This window comes from Puma concolor, chromosome A3 (assembly GCF_028749965.1).
Source record: "Puma concolor isolate L17-30 chromosome A3, mPumCon1.1.hap2, whole genome shotgun sequence".
In the NCBI taxonomy this organism is placed as follows: domain Eukaryota; kingdom Metazoa; phylum Chordata; class Mammalia; order Carnivora; family Felidae; genus Puma; species Puma concolor.
The window spans coordinates 83,200,968-83,221,474 of NC_141669.1; the positions used below are offsets into that span (position 1 = coordinate 83,200,968).

Genomic DNA, 20,507 nt, shown 5'->3' on the forward strand with positions numbered 1-20,507 from the left:
CTTTTTTTACTTGAAGTATTTAGCTGACATACAATGTTATGTTAGTTTCAGGTGTACAACATAGTGATTCGATAATTCTTTACATTAAACTGTGCTCACCACTTCAGTGTAGTTTCACGTTTGCTCATAACTGCCTTGGCTCATTAAGTGAAACAGGTCAATTCCGCTTGCAGCAATTTATCCAGAACTGTTTACTTAGTTCTGGCCATACTGCAAGGGAGCCTGTGAAATTTAGGGATTACGTATGTATTTAATGGACATTAATTTTCTCAATATGACCCTCTTTCTGAGCTCTTTATTGTGTTCCTGGTCTGTTTGTATATTCTCAGACCAATACTTTAATTGCTATGGCTTTATAGTAAGTTTTGATGTCTGCTTGTAGAAGTCCTTGAATTTTCTGTCTTCTTTTCCTAATTTCTTAAGGAAAGCACTGAACTCATTAATTTTTAGCCTCTTTTCCAATATACACACTTAAGGGTAAAAATGTACCCTCCATAGCCATATACTTTTAGCTTTGAAACATAGGTTTTAAAAAGTATTATTTAATTTTAAGTGTTTTCTAATTTCTGTTATTATCGTAAGTTAAGCAGACATGTATGTTTACATTTCCAAATATATATGTGTCTTAGTTTTTCTTTGTAACTTAATTGCACTGTAGTAAAAAAATAGGGTCTGTATGTATATCAATGGCTTGAAATTTGTTCTAAACTTATGGCTTAATTGTATGCTCAATTTTAATTAATAGTATAGTACATATGTATTTTTAAAAAATATCTGCCTGGGGCGCCTGGATGGCTCAGTTGGTTGAGCGTCTGGCTTTGGCTCAGGTAATGATTTCATGGTCCATGAGTTCGAGCCCTGTGTTGGGCTCTGTGCTGACAGCTCAGAGCCTGGAGCCTGCTTCAGATTCTGTGTCTCCCTCTCTCTCTGCCCCTCCCCTGCTCATACTCTGTCTCTGTCTCAAAAATAAGGACACACTAAAAAAAAAAAAATCTTAAAAAATATTTGGCTGAATATTTTGTATATTTTTTGTTTCTTACTATGTTTCTTGATTCCTTTTCAAAATTTTAAAATGTATACATATTTGCTTTATATCCTATGTTTGATCATTTAATATTTCAAGAGGTGTTTGTAGAGGCCACTTTTAGGCAACAGGCTTGAGGAATGGAAACCCGAGCAAGGTGTAAGGGCCCTACTGAGCTGAATGCAAACAGGCTCATTGAGCAACTTACCATGAAATAGCCATAGGCTCTCACTGACCAGTTACAACCAGGCACAGTTCGTAGGATTACCAAAACAGGGAAAATTCCATAAGTCCCCATACTCCCTCAGTCTGCTCTACAAAGCGGCCCCTCCCCACCGCCTCACTGAAGACAGTCTCTCCTTTGCTGTCTTGCCAGAGGCTCCCTTGCCTTGCATTCAATAACGTCTACCTCTTTTGCCCTGCTTTGGGTGAATTCTTTCCCTGCCTAGGTTACCAGCCTCCACCTGGTTGGAGTGCCCCACATTTGTGACCTCCCCCCCACCCCACATCTGATTGAGACGCTTAATAGTTTTTTGTTTTTTGTTTTTTTCTAACCAGGCTGGTTCTCTTGGATTTTTATGTGAATATTTAGTAGTTTATATCCTTGTGTGTGTGTGTGTGTGTGTGTGTGTGTGTGTGTGTGTTTATTTTTCATTGTGAAGTCATGTTTGCTTAAAATCTATCTGCGAAAAAAGCTTGAGGCTCATTTTGAGAGTACATTCCTCCAAGGAGTATTTACATTCCCTTGGCCAGGGGCCTTAGGTGTACTTTAAGTTGGCTTATGGCTTTTCTGAACATACAGACTTGTGTAAAATCAAGTTCCAAACCCATTGAAAGGCGTGCCAGGAGCCACATATTATCATGGGAGACTTCTTTATCAGTCCTCAACTGGAGATAAGGCTGAGATAACCATTTTTCTATGCTATTTGCCTCTGGTGATTTTTTTTTTTTTTTATAGTTTGTATTTCTGAAAGCTTTTTTTTTTTGTAATGTTTATTTTTGAAGGGGGAGGGGGAAGGATAGAGAGAAAGGGGGACAGAGGGTCTGAAACAGGCTCTGTGCTGACAGCAGGGAGCCCGATGCAAGCTTGAACTCAGGAATGGTGAGATCATGACCTCAGCCAAGGTGGGACACTTAACCAACTGAGCCACCCAGGAACCTCCTTCTGAAAGCTTTTAACGGTTTCTAAGTTCTACTTTTTAATTTTTTAAAAATGTTTTTATTTTAGTTTTGAGACAGAGAGACAGAGCATGAGTGGGGGAAGGGCAAAGAGAGGGAGACAGAATTTGCAGCAGGTTCCAGGCTCTGAGCTGTCAGCACAGACCGGGACATGGGCTGGAACCCACTGAGTCCTGAGATCATGACTTGAGTTGAAGTTGAACTCTTAACCGACTGAGCCACCCAGGAGCCCCTCTAAGTTCTACTTTTATGTGTGAAGTGTTTTTACTCTCACTCTTTATCCTGTGTGGTTTAAATGTTTATCCTCAGTTTATTATCAGAGGGTTTCTTGAGTCCATCCGATGGAAATCCCTAGTCATTGATTTTTCATATAAACCAATAACTACATAAATAATTATATATATGCACATATATATGTGTATATGCAATTTATATTATATATTATATATGATTTTATATACGTGCACCATTTCAACCTTGTGTCATAAAATGTTAATGATGACTGAACAAATAGTCTAATATTTTCCCCACCCTTCTAGAAGAAAGGTTTTTAAGATGAAATCAAGCTCACTGGCTATTTAATAATGAAATGTAAAGAAAAAATGAAAGTAAAGGGATTCTAGTAACTGGATGGATGGGGGAATGGGACAAGGTTAGCTAAGGGAGAATTGGTAGGCGTGTCTAGGGAAGAGAGTTGGAAGGGCAAGTCTGGGTGTGGGGTCAAGTTGTGGGGGAACTGGCAGGAGGGGCTTGGTGAGCCAAGCTGATCTTATGTGGATCCCGCCAACCTCCTGCTAATGCCGTCCAAACGTTTCTCACACCCGCAGGATACAACTTTGGGCTCACATCCTACTGGCAGGGTTCCTGAGAGCAGTCCTTTCCGAGCTGTATTCTTAGGCTGGCGCAGCACTTGACATAGTTTGCAACGGTTGAGTGTTGAGAGACCACAAGGGGAAGTGCCCAGAGACTGGTATTTGTCCTGAACTAGAACAGCAGCCTGGGCTCGAGGTACTATTTTAAGCTCTCCTCCCAGAAGATAAGGGTTGAGGCAAGGAGGTAGGTGAAGAGACTCATTTGGCAGCTGTGATCCTTGGGGAGTCTTGGTAGCTAGAAGTTAGGGGGAAGAAGAGGATTCAGAGTACAGAAGAAGTGCTTAGAGAAGGAGACTCTTCACTGAGTCAAGTGCCCCCAAAGGAAAATTTTGTTTTAATTGTATTTATGTGGTACGTTATTTTTTTTAAAAGAAAAAAATGTATATGCTGGGCACCATTCTAAGTGCTTTATATATATGATCTCCCTTAAAATTCTCCATAACACAATGAAGTACATATAAATGTTGTTGCCATTTTATAGATGAAAAACCAAGGCACAGAGAGATTACGAAACTTGCTCAGGGTTACCGAGCTGGTAACAGGTAGAGCTGAGCTGTTCTGTAGAGACTGGCCACAGAACAATGAGCTCAAGTCCTAAGGACAGGCCTGAGAAGTAAATGAATCATGGCATCTGAATTTGGCTGAACCTCTCTCTTATGCATCATTTTACCCCATACATTCACAGCGGTTATCATGAGAATATCTTGTTAAGAATTATCCCTTTAGACAAAAAGCACTCAGATTTCTTAGAGAGGAAGTTTGAGAGGAAGTAGAAATAACCCCTCTAAAGGAAGAATTACTTACAATAACTTTAGGGAACATGATTAATTAGGATTCCTCCACCTTGAGGGAATTGGAGATGAAGTAATGAAATTGAACTGAGTTTTTAAGGAGAACTGCTTGTTACAAAGAACAGGGTTTGAAATTGAGTCAAGAACTGAGTGTAGTTTCACAGCATTTTGTTAACCAATAGGTACATTTGGATACTTCTGTTTTTGTGATTTCTATGACTGAAACCACATAATTAATGTGTCTTTGCTCATAAAATCTTCATCTATGAGGAGATAGGAATAATAAACATGGAAAGCGATATTTTCCAGCCACACACACACACCCCTCCCAAGGCACTTCATAATGGCTCTTGATGTTAAGCAAATCAAGCTGACACATGATCTGTTGATTTCCTTGTACTGAATGTGATCGTGTTTGTGATCCTTTTGAGCATCAGCTACAGAAGGGGCAGGAGCACATGTGTTCAATTTGTAATGACTGAGCCTTTGATGTCATATCTTATAGATTTTTAAGGTTTCTATTAGAAATCTTGGTGAGGTTCCTTGCTTGGTAAGATATCTACAACATACAGAAAACATATGAAGAGGAAAAGAACTCTGTATCATGGACAATCCTGTCCTTTTCAAATGACATGTGAATGACATGAAGATGTCCATCCATCCAGACTTTTAAAATGTAGTGTGTAAAAAAATCTGTTTAATTTCTAAATGTAAAACAAAAGCCATAAAGGGAACTAAGACTTCAAAGAAGGGGAAATGTGTCAGAATAGGAGGTGATATGCATTATGTGATAATTTAGTACTAAAAATGATAATTATGAAAGCCATGTCATAGCACAAAAAACTGCTTGCAATGAAATGTTAAATCAAAAGAGATTACAAAGAAGGGTGCGTGGCTGTTTCAGTCAGTAGAACATGTGACTCTTGTTCTCAAGGTCGTGAGTTCAAGCCTACGTTGGGTGTAGAGGTTACTTAAAAAAAAAAAAAAGGAGAGAGATTACAAACATATATGGGCATAGAAAAAAAGGAATAGATGGAAGTATTCCAAATGCTGACAATAATTAGGAAATGGATGGCAAGATCATGAAGGACTTTTTAAACTTTATTTTCCCTATCTTCTATATTGTGTTTATATCTTTTTAAATAAGAAAACCATTTAAAAAGTCTGTACTACTCAAAACCTTTGAACCTTCCCACAGATTTAGTAATAGTATTAACTTTTGTCAAAGAACAACTGAAGACAGAATAGTTTCATCTAAAGTTTAATGGCACAGTCAGTCGGACACATTTATTGGGCTCGGACTCACTTAGAACTTGAAATATAATGGGTACAAACAATATATCATCTTACCTTATAAAAGACACTGAATTCCTTACTCACTGGAAGAACTGAAACCCACACCCAAAGTTTACAGAAATGTACAGCTAGTCACTGTGATAGGGAAAACAAGGAAAGGAGTTGAAGTTGGTAGATCTAAATTCTATTTGTGGATTTTCTCATACTAGCTCTAGTTTCCTATTTCAATTTGTGAATGATAAGAAAATGTGCCTGCCTAGCACAGTGATTTGCCATGAGGGTAAAACAAAACAAAACAAATGAACAACAACAACAAAAAAACCCCCACAAACTGCATGAAAAATCAGAGGGCCAATAAGAGATGGTGGAAGGGATTCCTGTTAGATGTTCATGTCCATCCCAAGTGGCCTTTGTTTGAATACTTCAGGGATCTGTCAAACATATCACCTTTGGATTTGGCCCATTTCATTGCTGGGAGCTCTATTGTTACAAAGGTCTCTCTTCAATTGGCCTCTAGAACTTTCTATTCCATTCTCCTAGCTCCATCTATGGAGTAGGATACCTGGTGGCTTCCAGGTGTGCAGATATCAATCCCCTTGGTTTATGGGTCAACAGGAGAGCCTGGCTCATCTTCTCTGGCCAGGAAAGCCCTTGTTATCATTTCCTCTGAGTGCCATGATGGGAAAATGTTTAGGAAACACTGTTCTGGAGATTGATGAGAATGACCACCCTCCCTTTTACTAGACGTCATTTTTCTACCAGGGGAGCTAAGCATGCAGTCTCTGATCACGCTTAGGATTCATCGAGGATGTCTTAGTCAATCAAGAACCCCTACATTTGTTTGGTTTTGTTTTCCACCAATGCTTCTGCTTTCTCTTTGCCCTATCCTATACTTACAAAATTAGGTTTGGGAAGAAAGAATAGGGTTTCACATTTGTCTCTGTTAAATTTTGTTTTATTAGTTGGGGTCTATGGCTCCCTCCTAATGGGATTTTTGGGATCCTGATTGCTTACTCAGTGAATTTGCAGTCTATTTAAACTCCCCCATTGTGTAAGCATGCCAGCCTTGCCCTTAGGCTTCAGGAACTTGCCCTGGGCCTACCAGCTCCATCTCTAGCCTCTAACTTGGCTTTGTGGCCCTCTCCTCTCCTTCATTCATGGCCTCTGGAAATATTACCAGGATCCATCTCTACACTCTCTGGATCTTTTTGGCAATGCTCACTTGATAATTTTTTTGGTTTCAGATTCAAGTTTTGCATTCTAACCTTGAATTTGCTCTTGTGGGGAGAAATGTATTCCTTTCAGTACTCCTCCCCCCACACTCCTCCACTCTTGACTCATCACAACTGGAAGGTCACCCATGACCATGTATATCCCCATCCTGGCTGTCAGTTTCCTCCATACCTGGAGCAGGTGTGGCACCTGAGGTTTTCTGGTGGAGACCACCCTTCAGATTGACGCATTCGTCATGGAGTATGGGTGTTTATGAAGATTTCCAGGTCTACTAATTGTATTATTCATTTTGCTCACAAGAAAGAAGTTTGTAAATGCTTTCATGAACTCTTGATTCATTGAGTCTGAAGTATTCTGTGTAATCTTCCCATCTATAATGCCATCAAACATTGAATGAGCTTCACCAGACTTGGCTTGTCCTTAGTCAATTCATGTTTTCCCTTAGTGATCATGGTTTCACTAAGTGCTAAAAGGCTAGCTCTGTAATAATTATCTAAAGTCTTTCCTGCTCACTAATCTGTACTTGCAAAATCCCTCCAACCCTGTGAAGGATGAAAGAGCTCTCTGGAGGTATGAAGTATTAAGAGGTTTGATAGGGAAGCTGGAAGACCCCGTGTGGCTTAGTGGTCTGGAAGGGTCATGGAGACAATGCGATTTGTTTATTTGTCATTGCCTGGGACAGGAGTGAAATCAGTAGGCAAATATCGAGCCAGATTCTCCCAGGGCTTAACCACAAAGGTTACAAGGAGGCCATTTGGCATAGTGTGTTAATTTTCCAGTTTAAAGGAACAAAGGTTAAACTAACAGAATGTGTCACTAGAAGGTACTTCAGAGATAATGTAGACCAGTGCTCCTCAAACCTAAATGTGCACACAAGTCACCTGGGCAATTTTATTCAAATATAGATTCTGATTCAGTAGTTCTGGGGTAGGACCTGAGATTCTGTATTTCTGACATGCTCTCTGATGATGCTCTTGGCCTATGGCCATGCTTTATATAACAAGGATTTAGACTATCCTGCATTTTTTTTTTCATATGTAGAAACTGAGGTCCAGAGCGGTGAAGTGATTTCCCCAAAGCCATACTCAGGTCTCCTGGGGTTTCCGGTCAGTGTTTGTTTAATTGCAAAATTGCTGGACCTAGTAAAACAGAGGTTTACTCTTTCTTAAGGACTCATAGCATAGGGCGGGCAGCCAAGGTTCGATTCTAGGTATGTCCATGCTTGCACACAGGCACACACACTTGCACACACACACGTGGTCATGGACACATATATTGTATGTGCTTCTTCATATTCTCCTTTCTCATCAGTTGTGATATGTAGGAAACACACGAATCACAAACACATTAAAGATATTGTTAAATGCAAGTCAATTCTGAATGTGTAAACTTTTCCATAAAAATATTCTGGGAAAATACATGAGTTGTTTCTGACCACTTATGCGTAAATACAGAATGTTCTGGGGTTCTACAAAGACCATGTTACTGATAAAACTGTGTCATAATGATGTTTTCTATAGCTTGAATAGTAAAAGCTCTGGGCTTGACTCAGTAGGTTCTGTGCTCCAGCATTTATAAAGAACCCTAGAGTTTGGAGATTTTCCATTAACTTCTGGTATTGCATTTTTGTTGCCAGCTATGACTATTTGTTTCCCCTGAACTCTGTGGAGGGACTAAGCAACTGAGAAATCCCACGCAGAAGTGTGTGTATGTGTGTGTGTGTTCACACATGTTAACTAAACACTCTAGATTCCTGACATTTTTTTCTCCTTGTTGAGAAGCAGGAAAGGGGAAGGGAGAGAAAATTCTCTGGAATGGAAAAGAGGACCAGAAAAATCCTTGAAATGAAATCTCTTTCTTCCACTAGAGGCTTAGATAAGATGATAAGCTAAACAAGGAGGGAAAAATTGAGGTCACAAACTCCTGTTTTGGGAGGCAAATACTAATGGTGGGCTAAGCCCATTGTTGCATCTGCAGCTTGCCTATCTACTGGAGGGTAAGCTTCTTGAGGCCAAGGCTGGGTCTTCTAGGCCTTTTTTTTTTTTTTTTTTTTCTTCTTCCAAAATGCTTAGAAGAGGGTCTTGCACCCAGTAGAAGGACAGAAACATCTCTGGAATGAAATATTGTTCATCCTCCAGCATCAATCGCTCCTGGCTAGCAGCCCTGGAAGCTGCTGGTATGCTTCAAAGAGCATAAGAGCCAAGTCTGAGAGCTTATGAGTTGGTGTTCATCTGAAGTTGCAAGCCACTGCTGACTGTCGTCTCCTCTCTCCTTATCGGCCTCTTCTTACCACTCGGAATCTCTCTGATGATGTTTTCCTTTTCTTTATGGGAGGAAAGAGTGGGAGGAGAAGGAAGAAACGGAGGAAACGAAAGAGGGGGAAGAAGGAGGCCAAGGAGAAGGAAGGAGAGGAGGGGAGGGGAGGAGGGGAGGAGATGAGCAACAGGGAGGAACTGGAGAAAGAAAGATGGCAAGCTGCTTGTGCAGAGGAACTGGGGTCAGACTCTTTCCCCTGAGATGCCCCTCCTTCTGGTTCCCCAGCCACCACTCATCTCTGCTCTGGGAGTCTGCATTAGTCAGTATAGTTTGAAAACCCGATTCAACTGACCTGGCAATGCCAAAAAGTAGATGTCTCTCATCACTGAACATTCCAGAGATAATATGGGTTGAATGAGTTTCTAGCACTTTCTCTGTAGTTCTCTGGAAACCCCTCCATTGTGTGTGGGCTTCATTCTCAAGCTTGTTTCTCTCTTTGTCTTAAGAAAGGTTCACATAGCAGCCCTAAGTGGGTGCTTCTTACCATTGCCAGGTAGAAGCCCTAAGACTTGCTCTGACTGGACCACCCCTAAGTGCTTGCTATGGCCAGGAAGATGCTGTGTGGCACTTGGCTTTGCCCTGTTATGCCCATCCTGCAATCTCTTTGGAAGGAATAGTAGAATGACCCTGGTTGGCTCAGACCAGTGGGGCCAACCCTAGAGTTAGGGATGGAGTTAGCCCCTCAAGGCTCATGGCTACTCCTCGTTGGAGAAAGGGTAGAAAGTTCATTCAGACCTTTGAGGGACTTCTCAGCTGTTTCACTGGGATTATGTCTTAAGCAGTCTGTTGATTTACCAGGTGGCCTAGACCTGAACACTCACATTATAGATAGGTTAGAAATGTCAGCGAAACTATTGCAGGAGCCTTAAACCTCAAGACCATTCTGCCTATTCTTAATGTTGTTGAAATTCCTGTCCATGGCTAAAGCAAAACATTTGGTATCTCATTTAAATTTCATTAATATACCAATTAATTGTGGTTATTTGGTAATTACCTAGAATGGGAAGGCATTCTGGGACACCTTCTGGAAAGGATACCAATAGTGTGAGGAAATTGCATTGTCCCTGAGTACATATATTCCCCCACCCCCACCCCCAAATAGCACTGATTCCAGGTAAGACTTGAAGAACAATGCCAGATGGCCTCAATCTGGGCTCCACCCTGCCTGGGGAAGGGATCTTGGGGAAGGGATTTGCTTTTTCTACACCTCAGTCTCCTCATCTGTAACACGGGTCTAAAAATGTTAAATTTCCTAGAAAAGTGCCTGAAACCTAATAAGTGGCTACTCTTGCTGTCTGTTGTTAGTCATGGAGGCAAGACACAGGTTCAGAGCAAGAAGAATCACTCCAGGATGCAGTGGCGGGAGGATATGCTTGAGTGAATGGTGGTAAAGATCAGAAGTCTGGGGGTGGGGCAATGAGGAGGGTTGGAAACGTGCATGTGGGTGTCGTCACATTCGCAAAGATAAGAGATGGTGGTAGGGTGGTGGCTGCCCAGCATGGGCAAGCCAAGGTTTGAACAGTGTCTTCTCGAGTCAGTGGGTGGCCATCCAGATGGGCACGAGGGGTTCTTGTGAAGGGCAGTGGGAATGAGGCAGAAAGACGTGTTGAGGCCAGCTGATGGCCAGAAAGAGAGGTTTGGCTATGCCGCAGATTTTATTTTTCAAGTTTATTTGTTTGTTTGTTTGTTTATCTTGAGGGAGGAGGGGCAGAGAGAGAGGGAGAGAGAGACTCCCAAGCAGGCCCGGTGCTGGCAGCACAGAGCCCAACACAGGGCTGGAACTCATGAAACTGTGAGATCATGACTGGAGCCAAAACCGAGAGTCAGACGCTCAACCAGCTGAGCCACCCAGGCGCCCCTTTGCTGCAGATACGTGAGCAGCACTGTGAAAAGCTGGACCCTATGTCATGTTGAGAACATGAATGCCGGGTGTAGAAGGGGGTCAAAGGAGAGAGGGAGGAAAGAGGCAACCGGACAGACAGCACCATCTCTCCTGGATAGACCCGACCGCTTCTGGAGGAAGGCAGAGATTCTGGCTACACACGGCCCTCATCTCCCCTCACCCTCTCTGCCTGCCACTGTCCCAGCATCCAGACACCCTGTGCCGGAGGGTGATCAGTGGGCCTCCCACCTCTAGGACGCTGAAGAGAGAGGCTGGCGGTGTTCCCAGGGCATGTGGCAGAGGCACAAAGAGACGCTGGGGCTGAAAGATAAAGAGAACTGAATGAAAGGTCCTTCAGGCTCACGTTTGTGGATATTGTTCTAAGAAGGATTGGGAGGACAGCAACCAAGGGAGAGGGTAGGACACCCCAGTCCCCGTCTTGACTCGGGGGATGACGGGACCTGTGGTAGGCTGTACATGCGGGCAAAGCTTGTCTAGGTCTAACGCAAAGTCACATGAGGACAGAGACACAGGCTTGTGAAGTGTTCGAGGTGAATGTGAAATAAAGTGTGTGGGTATTTCGTAAGGGTTTGGCACGTTTTCGGAATGATTCTGGCAGTCTGCCCAGCTCTGAGTTTCCTGTTCGTAGCTCCCCAAATGTGTCACTGCCGAGGATTAAAGCCCCTCTAGGCTCTGACACACACATCACTCAGAGTATTTGTCCTTTCTTTTAGCCTCAGTACCACTGGGTCGGCCGACAAGATGTGAGGTACCCTCTGGTGCTGCACGAACCAGATCCAAAGCTCTTCGGAGAGAGAAAAGAGGAATTAACAAGTCTATCCAGGGCTGACATCAAAATGCACTTTTGTTTTTAATAACCAACTGCGACTCAGCTGACTTATTTGGGGGAAGAAGCCCTGTGGGCTTACCCTTGGAGTCACCACCTCCTGTGAGGCCAGCCATCCCCAAATGTCCCTACGATGAAGAAAGGACATGGTAAGATGATTAATTGCACTTCTGGTTTTTGTTCCCGTATTTTTTCCTCTTTTTCTTTTTGCTTACTTATACATTAAGAAAGTATTTAGGAGGAACAAATGGAATTTGATAAAACTGATAATGTTATGCTGTTTGTTGAAAACAGGATTTTTAAGGATTTCTTGGAGTTATGTGGCTCTGTTGTAGCCATATTTGACCTAGAGATGTGTCTGTGAGTCATATGAAGAGGTCACCTATGATAAGGTATGTTTTACTCTCTGGAAGATTAACGATGAGTGATATGGGAAATATATGCCACTTATAAACCATAAATAGTTGCATGACTTTGGGTAAATTGTGAGGTTTAAGGGACGGGTATTATAAATGAGAAGCTTTAAAAAACATTGTTGCTGATGTTAGAATTAAGACTTATTTTATCACTTTCCTTTAAGTTTTGTCAGTTTTAGAGGGGCACAACCTGGGCCAACGTTTGACTGAAGGCCTTGCATTACTATTAACAGACATCCATTGGTTGCATTTAATGTTATAATGTATTGTATTAGCAACACTTGCAGGAGTTTCCTCCAGTAAGGGCTTAAAATGTAATCTTAAAAGCACAACCATTTTTTTTCGGAGGACTTACGAATGTTACACCCACAGCTGTAAGGAAGACCTTACACTCTCAGAGGAGATTAGAAACATCCCCCGGTATTTCTTTATTGGACGCCCTTGACTTCCATAATCCTAGCAGTAGCATTGTTGTGGGAAAGGATAAGAAAATGGGATAGAATCTGGAAGATTAAAGAGAAATGAGAACACCAGAAGGAGAGCAAAATGAGGTTTACCGTTCAATTCAATTCAATTCAATTCAATTCAATTCAATTCACGACTCTTTGCTCTTAAGCAAACTGCTAGTAGGTACTGTGGTGAGGAAGGATGTTTTCAGAAGGTGCAGCTGATGACCAGCTGGTTTGTGAATCAGGCGACCCACTCACGGGTGGCTGGAGACCACCAAATGTGCTGGAGGCCAAGGAAGGATCTGTGCTTGCTGGAAACGTGTGAATCTGCTGGGGACAGGAGGGAGATAATGCTGCCTAGGAAGAGCAGGGAGTGCTTCTTGAGGTGATTTAAACCTTCCTGATCCTGGTGATGAACTTCAAGAGATACTTAGGGCCTTTCTCAAGGCCACATGCAGGGGTTAGTCTTCTATCCCTCAACCCCTTCTGGGCACATGCCTGCTTGCTTACTTAGGAGAAAACCTTGCCAGGCATGGTTGAGGAATGGCTGGGATTCACTTCTAAAATGTGCCCTTGCAAAATTGGCAAATCGACACGCATCGCCCATGCTCACTGTCAGATACAGAATAAAGGACATAGATCAAGAAAAAAGATGAAAGATAAAACCCGTCACTGTGTGAATAATGCTGTTAACATTTTGGTGCATATGTTTTTTCCCCGACTGCATTTGCATTTAAAAGAAAAACATCCTTGTACTGTACCTGCTGGTTTATTACCTGCTTTTCCCTTTTGGGAATATATTGTGATCATCTCGCCATGCTAATGAATTTCTTTCTACAAAAGTTGTTTGATCACATTACATACAGAATTTCGAAATCATGTTGGTAGGTATTGGATTGTTTTCTTTTTTATTATTAACCTTACAAGACTGATGTACTCACTAACCTTTCTATCTCTTCCTGATTGTTTCCTGGGACTGTCTTCCCCAGAGGGAACACCACGGGGTCAAAGGGCATGAGCATTTTTGAAGCTCTTGGTCCCTGCTACGAAATTAATCTAGGAAGGTGCCATTCATGTATACGCCCTCCAGTTCTGTACAGATACCATTTCCCCCACACTTCACTAACACTGGGGTTTGCCTTTTTTTTTTTTTTTAATTTTTTTTTTCAACGTTCATTTATTTTTGGGACAGAGAGAGACAGAGCATGAACGGGGGAGGGGCAGAGAGAGAGGGAGACACAGAATCGGAAACAGGCTCCAGGCTCTGAGCCATCAGCCCAGAGCCCGACGCGGGGCTCGAACTCACGGACCGCAAGATCGTGACCTGGCTGAAGTCGGACGCTTAACCGACTGTGCCACCCAGGCGCCCCGCCTTTTTTTTTTTTTTTTTTTTTTTTTTAAATGCGCTTGCTTATCTAATAACTGGCAAAGGCTATTTTGTGGTCTTGATTTGCTTTAAGAAAACCCTTTGTAAGTCCTTTTGGTTTCCTATTCTGCCCCTTTGGGTTCAGTCTCTTCTTGTCTTTCTGGTTATCAAAGCAATCATTTCTTACAGTAACTTATGCCAACCTAATTTCTGGGGACTTTGACCTCATTTGATGTCGCTCAGAAGGTAGACTGAGATGTGGGGAATCAGAGGCTTTTGCTCTGAATTGCCACCATTTGAACAACCCAGGGCAAAACTCAGTCTTTGTGATTTTATTTCCTTTTTGTCTATAAATTAAAAAAAAAATTTTTAATCTTTATTTATTTTTGAGAGGGAGAAAGAGACAGAGTGCAAGCAGGGGAGGGACAGAGAGAGAAGGAGACACAGAATCCAAAGCAGACTCCGGGCTCTGAGCTGTCAGCACAGAGCCCAATGTGGGGGCTTGAACACGTGAAACGCGAGTTCATGGCCTAAGCTGAAATCAGATGCTCAACCGATTGAGTCACCCAGCAGCCTCTCCGTTTTGTCTATAAAGTTCAAAAGTAAGGACTGACCTTTCATCCCACCATGTGATTGTATTGGGAACATGGAGAGATGAGACAGAGGAAAGTTTTTGAATAGAAAAAAAGGAAGAAATACAAAATGATACTATTATGATGGCTGTTTTGTTTATTTATATTCTTGCCTTATAAAGTATGTTGTTTTTGGAGAGCAGCATGCTGAAATTTTGGCAATGTGTTCTAATTCTAGACTTGGAAAGTGTGTGTGTTGAGAGTGTACACACGTGCGTGTGTCTGTGTGTATGTGTGTGTGTGTTGCAACATATTTCTTGGCTCTTGGATTCAGTCCTAGCATTTGATATGTTCTAGCAGCATATGGACATACTTTAGATTGAAGATGGTTTCTATTTTGTTGCTTACTTATCTCACTTGAATGTAGGACAATGCACCATCCTTCTTATATTGCATTGTCATTGTCCACTTGCTTTGCTCAGTTCCCCCTTCTCAAAGTTGGGGCTTGTTTTATGTGCGTTTCTCTCCCTAGCACCTGGTCTGGGGGTCTGATACCTCGCGGTATCAGGCTCCACAAATGTTTCTTGAACGAGTCAACAGAAGGTAGCCAGGAACATTTTTACCCAACTCTGCCAGGAAAGGAATCACAGAAGAGTTTGGAAATGGTTTAATTTCATTTGGGTTGGTTTCCATTGTTATTGAGTAAACCTTTAAAGCTCTTAATGGATATTAAGCAAATTAATACAAGCCAAGGGTAGAACCAGGAAAACGGAGATCATAGATTTGTAAGAGTAAGTCTCACAAATGGGCTTGGTGTGAGTATAAGAAGCTTTACAGGGGGTACAGAGTTTCACTCTGATCCTCAGCTCGGTGCTAGGCTATCAACATCAGAACCAAACTGATGCTTAGCAATGCTTTGAACTCGGTGCCGAATAAATAATAATGAGGGTTAATACTTCATAAAGCACTTAACTATACGTGAGATCTAGTTCTAAGTGCTTTGTATATAAGGTAGTCACTGTTATGATCTTATTCTGCAGATTAAGAAGCTGAAGGACAGAGAAGTGATTTGCTCAAAGTCAGTGCACAGCTGGGATTCATGATGCAGTCTTACTTAGAGCCCACAGGTTGGTGAGGGTAGGATTGACTGAACCCTAGAGACGATGAATGGCACGTAGGTTTGGGACCGCTGACCCACCGACGATGTTTGTGCTGTCCAGTTGGCTACATAGCCACCGTTTACTGAGTTCCCACTAAGGAACACACACTGATCTGCATTCTTACATCATTATATCTCATCTTTTTCATAACATTGCAAAATTGGCGTCATTATACATGCTCAGGGACCAAACCAATTCAGACTCTGAGAAGTTCGGCAAGTGGCCCAAAGGTGATGAGATGAGCTAGTGATGGGAGATCCCCATCAATCTATATCAAGTCCATTGAACTTCCTAGCCCCCATGCTACAGTGGTCTGGACAGTTGAGTGCTGATGTGATGGATTCCTTGTCCAAAAGTGCTATGAGTCCCGTGCTACATTTGAAGGTGTCGGGCCTGGAAACTCAGCCAGTTCATCCCCTCACTTGGGGATTGTGGGGAGGTGGGGTGCTCTGCCCTGTTCTCTCTGATTCTATGTGGGCCATTGTGAAATGGTACCTGGAGTTGATTTTCAGGCTGACATTCCCTGGCAGGATCATCCAGTTTATCATCTCGGCCTAGACACGTTGAGTGTTTAATACGTGGGGACACTTTCCCTAAACGTTCTATCCATTGGGCCCCTAGTTCTGCACCAGGAATGTCCAAGAAATGTCTCCAAGGAAGCTAGAATGAAGTAAAGCAAGTACTAGCTTGGGAGAGGAGGCCCAGCTTTGTTTTCTCCTGGCAACTGACCTATCTTCTCTTCGTTTAGTTGTTCCAGTTATAAGATGGGGATAAGAATATAATTTAAAGTAGTATTTTATACAATTTTCTGTTGAACTTTTCAGTAAGATTTTGGAATTAGATTTTTTTTTCAACAAATAACATATAGTTTGTGTACTTTTGAATAGATAACACACAATTTAAAAGGGGTATCTAGTGAAGTCTTTCCTCTCTTTCCTTTTCTCGGACACCTCTTTCCCTCACTCTCACCAACAAGTAGCTAAACGAGGGTTAATAGTTTTTTTCCACCTTTTCCACACTGTATTAGTCAGGGTTCTTTAGAGAAACAGGGCCAGCAGGAGACACGTATATCAATCTCCTATTGGTTTTATATATAAAATTGGGCATGTAATTGGGATCCTGAGAGAGCGAGAGCAAGAGAGATTATAAAGTATTGACTCACATGGTTATGGAGGCTGAGAAGTACTACTATCTGCCGTCGACAAGCTGTAGACCCAGGAAAGCAGGTGGCATAGTTTTAAGGCCTAAGAGCTGTAGAGCCAAAGGTGTAGATTCTAGCCCAGGTCTGAAGGCCTGAGAACAAAAAGCACGGAGGGCAAGAGAAAACAGATGTCTGAGCTCAAGTAGAGCTGATTCAACTTTTCTCTGCCTCTTTGTTCTGTTGCGACCCCCAAGGAATTGGACGATGCTCATGCATACTGGGGAGAGCCATCTGCTTTATGAGTCCAAACACTAATCTCTTCCACAAGCACCTTCCCAGACACACCCAGACACAGTCTTTAACCAGCTATCTGGGTGTCCTGTGGCTCAGTCAAACTGACACATAAAATTAACCATCACGCACACTGATGGTGTACCCTCCTCTGCACCCTATTACATATCTGCATCTAGTGAGGTGCATTTTTAACCTTTCAGTGGACTTTTAAGTTGCTTGCAGTCTTTTGCTATTACAACCAGTGTTGCAATGAATAAGAGCCTCACCTGTGTCATTTTGCAGAGGGGCAAACAAGCGTATTTATTGGCTAAATTCCTAGAAGTGGAATTACAGGTCAAAGACTATGTGCATTTGTGATTTTGTATGTATTTCAAAATTGCCCATCCACGTACCACCTACTTATGCCAATGAACACTTCCTCTGGAATACTGGAGAGAATGTTTCCCCATGCACTTGTCAACACACTATGCCAGTCAACTGTTTTTTGTGTTTTTTTTTTTTTTTGACATTTATTTATTTTTGAGAGACAGAGAGAGACAGAACATGAGCGGGGGAGAAGCAGAGAGAGGGAGACAGAGAACCCGAAGCAGGCTCTGGGCTCTGAGCTGTCAGCACAGAGCCCAATCCGGGGCTTGAACCCACGAACCGTGAGATCATGACCTGAGTTGAAGTCAGACACTTAACCGACTGAGCCACCCAGGCGCCCCCCACCAGTCAACTGGTTTTTATGAACTTTTGTGATCTTTTGGAGGAAGAGGTTAACTCAGCTTGTTTTTAAATTTTTCATATCTCCTGTCATGATGGAGGTTTCTTTTTTTAGACTTTATTTTTTAACAGCAGTTTTAGGTTCACAGCAGAATTGAGGGGAAGGTATAGCGATTTCCCATTTATGTTCTTCCCCCACACATGTATAGCTTTCCTCATTATCAGTATGCTCTCCCTTCCCGGAGTGGTGGATTTGTTACCATTGATGAACCGACACTGACATGTCGTTTTCACCCAAAGTCCATAGTTTACATTGGGGTTCACTTTCGCTGTTGTACTGTGGGTTTAGATGAGTATATAATGACATGCACACATCACTGTGGTATCACACAGAGTATTTTCACTGCCCTAACGTCTTCGGTGTTCCACTTACTCATTCTCCCCATCACCACCCGACAACCTGGGGCAACCACTGATCATTTACTGTCTTTGTAGTTTTGCCTTATTCAGAATGCTATATAGTTGGAATCAAGGAACAGATTGGCTTCTTTTACTTAGAAGTGGGCATTTAAGTTTTCTTCGTGTCTTTTCATGGCTTGATGGTTCATTTCCTTTTAGTGCTAAATAATATTCCACCATCTGGATGTACCAGCTTATTTATCCATGCATCTACTGAATAATATCTTGGTTGCTTCCAAATTTGGGCAATTATGATTAAAGCTGCTATAAATATCTATGTACAGGTTTTTGTGTGGATGTAAATTTTCAACTCTTTTATGTAAATACCGAGGGGCACAGTTTCTGGATTGTATGGTAAGTCTGTTTTGTAAGAAACTGCCAAACTATCTTCCAAAGTGGTTGTACCATTTTGTATTCCCACCTGCAATGAATGAGAGTTCCTGTTGCTCTACTTCCTTGTCAGCATTTGTTGTTGTCAGTGTTCTGGATTTTGGCCATTCTAATAAGTATGTAGTGGTATTGAGATTGTTTTAAAAACTGTTTGTGATCATAAGTTTTGGTTTACTCAATGATTGTTTTCTTAGGCCTTGCTAGGTGTCTAGCCATGAGACACCATAGTGAGTGAGGGCAATCTGGCTGCTGCTTGCAAGGGCGGTACAAAAAAGCTGGGCAGCAGCACATGTACCAATAGTGATTAGCACCATGAAAGAGACAGACTGCTGCTAAGATGGTGACTGATGAGCCAAGATCTACATTAGCTTGGTGATGCAGGTCCTGGTGGAGGAGGGCGGGGTCTGAGGCACACAGGTGGAAGGCAGAGGGTTCAGCACGGTAGAGCCCTGTTGAAGGAACAGAAGAAGACATGTATACGGTTGGTCAAGTATGAGGGAGGGGGCTTGGAGATGAGCTTGGAGACGGGCAGGGGGCAGATCATGGTGGGCATTTGCGGCCATTGTTAGGAGATTGGCTTTTATTCTGAATTTCAGGTAGCCTTCAGTCATGGGCTGGACAGATGGTGACAGAGTCTATAAAGTCTTATGCTGTAGACCATAATAGCTCATCTGGATACTGGATGTCATGGGCAGAAGTCGTTGCGTTTGCCACAAGAGACAGTGACATGGCTGACATGTGGTAGAGCATTGGCACCCAAGATACTTCACTCTTTTGCCCAGCCCTGAATTCCTGTGTGTGTGACAAGTGACAAAAGCTTTGCCCAAACAATGCCATGGAGATGTTCCACAAAAATACATTCTACCTCTCCCAGAAGTAAAACTCAGCTTATAAGGACTTTCTCCTTCATTATCTCACACCTCGCTGGATTAACTGGTTGTTTTCACAAATCACTGTTGCATTTCCAGTCTGGGCCAAGCACTGTACTGGGTGCCCCCAGGAGGAAGAGGAAGAGGAAGTGGGAGGGAAAACAGAAAGCTTTAGAAAATGTGCAGCAGTTTACAGTCTGGCTTCTAGAGAATCAAATGTCAACAACCAAAAGGAAGGCAGGAAAGGAACAGCAAAAGGGCCCTGCACCTTTCAGCTTCCAGATGAAAACTCTGGCCTCATGGTGTGGGCCATGTATGTGCTTCTCCCACATCCTTCTCTGGAGGTGCAGGTAGGGTTATCATTCTAACTTTAGAGGTGAAGACTAGAGAGCTTTCCTTAAGACCACTGAGTGAGCAAGGGGTGGAGCTGGGACTGTCCCCTGAGCACTGAGACCATGGCTTTCTGTACTCCATAATAAAGCAAATAAAGTTTTATTATCTGGGGAAGGCCCTGAGGAGAGGTTTTCCCTCTACTATGCCTGCTTTTCCACCCTGGTCCTTTGGTTCCATTCTTATGGGGCTACTTTGCTCATGAGTTTGCGATGCTGGGAGGGCTCTGCAGAAGGGGTATGGATGGACCGTGCCCTTGGGTACCTGATGATAAGGCTCCAAGTTGAGAAGAGCCTCCATCTTGTAAAGAAACATAAGAGAACAAGACAAAGTATTGATGATTGGGGGGGGGGGGGCACGGCAGACAGACTCAGGCCTGTCTGCATGGCACAACTGGTCATTTGTGGCCACAGCAGAGTGGGGATTAATGTACGTGCATGGAGGGGCACCTGGAATGAAGACTCCATGAACTTTGGCCCTGAAGAGGTGTTAAGGGATGCAGGCTTCCATGGACATAGAACATCTGGATAGGAAACTGGAAGGCTGTAGGTCAGTTTCATAAGCTCAGGAAGCTTCTCCTCCTGGTCCCGGGAAAAGAGGGCAGGGTTTCCTTCTGAGAGGAAGGGACCCCTCAGGTGAATTCTAGGTGCTCAGCCAACCCAGACAGAACTGTCCAGTTGAAAGCAACTTGGGGAAGGGACTGTCAAGTGATAATGATGGGTAAAAAAGGCAGCAAAAGGGATATATACCAAAAAGCAAAACAAAAAAAGTCCAGAAACATTATTTGTAAAATTTGAAATGTGTCTAAACATACTTGTTAAACATAGTTGAAATAAATATCTTAGGATTCCTAGAT

The 20,507-nt window shown here is 42.6% G+C and overlaps 1 protein-coding gene across 6 annotated transcripts in view; it reads left to right on the top strand.

Moving 5' to 3' along the window:
* Positions 1-11,256: 11,256 nt before the first annotated feature.
* Positions 11,257-20,507, top strand: part of IL1R1 (interleukin 1 receptor type 1) — a 78,072-nt gene continuing 68,821 nt past the window's right edge. For 2 of the 6 annotated variants that reach the window (XM_086701421.1, XM_086701422.1), the window contains exons 1-2: positions 11,257-11,589; positions 11,735-11,832. The gene's annotated coding sequence lies outside the window, so the exon portion shown is untranslated. The remainder of the gene's footprint in view (positions 11,590-11,734; positions 11,833-20,507) is intronic. The other 4 variants (XM_086701417.1, XM_086701419.1, XM_086701414.1 and 1 more) reach the window with 3 other exon arrangements.